Consider the following 1,747-nt stretch of genomic DNA (forward strand, 5'->3'; position numbering starts at 1 on the left):
TAAAAAAAAAAAGGAAAAAAAAAAAAAAGAAAGATCTTGGGCATGCACGCACTCGCACCCAGCGTGAGTTTAAGTCTGGGACTTGAACTGTGGTTGACTACGTAAGAGTCCAGCGACGTAGCCATTATGTCAATTACTGGTCCCCAAAAAATAATTCTTTAAAAAATAAGATAAAATAACAATTCTGGAGCCAGCAGGTGGGTGGGTGGTTGGGGCGCTGGTCTCCCATATGGCCAATCATGCTTCAATTCCTGGGCCTGGTGGCTTGCTTTTTCACTTCTTCTCTCTCTGGTCAGATTAAACATAATAATAGTAATAAATACAATTACAGTTTTAAAAGTTAATAAATAACAGGGACCAGCAATTAGCATAACGGCTATGTCACTGTTCTCCCATGTAGTCATCCACAGTGCGAGTCCCAGACCCAGTGGCTTAAACTCACGCTGGGCGCGTGTGCGTGCGTGCCCAAGATCCCGGGAGGAGAATGGAGGAGAAGGGATTGTGGCGTGGCCATCCCCCCCAGGGGGTAATTTCTTGTTTTCTGTCTCTTTGTCTCTGTCTGGTGAGCGCAACCACCCTATAGCAAAATCCTCTCCCCCCAAAATAATTTAATAAATAACATAATAAATTTAGTCATTCTCTTTTTTTAGTTTATTCATTTTTTTAAGATTAATTTTTTATTTTTTATTTATTATCATTATTCTTCAATTTAACCAGAGAGAGACAGACAGAGAGAAAGAGAGAGTGAGAAAGCAAGCCACCAGGTCCGGGACTCCAACTGTGGTCAGTCATGTAGTAGTCCAGCACCCTAACCACCACGCCACTGGCCGGCCCCAGTTTATTCACTTATTTCTTCCCAGAGAGAGGAGAGGCAAGCCCACAACGGGGCCCTAATGGTGCTATCCATGCCCTGCATACTTGGGGAGGTCTCCGGACTTGAACCAGGAGCCCTCCCAGGGTCTCGCACAATGTGGAGTATACTCTGCTGTGCTACTGCCTGGCCCCTGGGAAACACCCCCCCTCCCCGAAACATGCCGAAATAGACCTGACGCCATGACGCCTACCGGGGCTCGCTCTAGCAGACCCTGGATTCCACGTGGACTACCTCTGGCTGGGGCGCGCGGCCCCGCCCTCAGCAACCCCAGGGTCCCAGGGCAGCTCTGCTGCATCCCACAGAGCCTTTCTGTGGTCAGAGGCCCAGCCCTGGCGCAGCTACCCCCTAGGAAGTATCACTTACCAGAACTGGTTTGACTCCACTATGGTCAATTCTTTTCTAAGAATTATTTATTTAATTTTATTTATTATTTTAATTTGACTGAAGAGAAACAGAGTGAGAGAAAGTGAGAAAGCAAGCCGTCCAGACTGTCAACCACCACGCCACCTGCCAGCCTTTATTTTATTTATTTATTTTTCCATGGGGCACATGTGCTTTGCAGGAGAGGAAAAGTGAGAGACCCCCCCGGGGGGGATGCCACTCTGCAGTCCCGTCTCCATTCTCCTCTGAGCATTCTGGGCATGCACGTGCACATGTCCTGAGACTTTCAAGGTGCCAGGTTTGGGGCTCAAATTGTACTTGGGCATGTGGGAGTCCAACACCCTAACCACTGAGCCACCTTCTGGCCCCCTCATCATTTTTTTTTAAAGTTTATTTATTTCTGGGACCAGCAGTTAGCGTAATGGCTATGTCGCTGGACTCCCACGTAGCCAACCGCAGTTTGAGGCCCTGACCTGGTTGCTTTACACTCAT

This window comes from Tupaia chinensis, unplaced genomic scaffold (genome assembly GCF_000334495.1).
Source record: "Tupaia chinensis unplaced genomic scaffold, TupChi_1.0 Scaffold000673_1, whole genome shotgun sequence".
Lineage (NCBI taxonomy): Eukaryota > Metazoa > Chordata > Mammalia > Scandentia > Tupaiidae > Tupaia > Tupaia belangeri.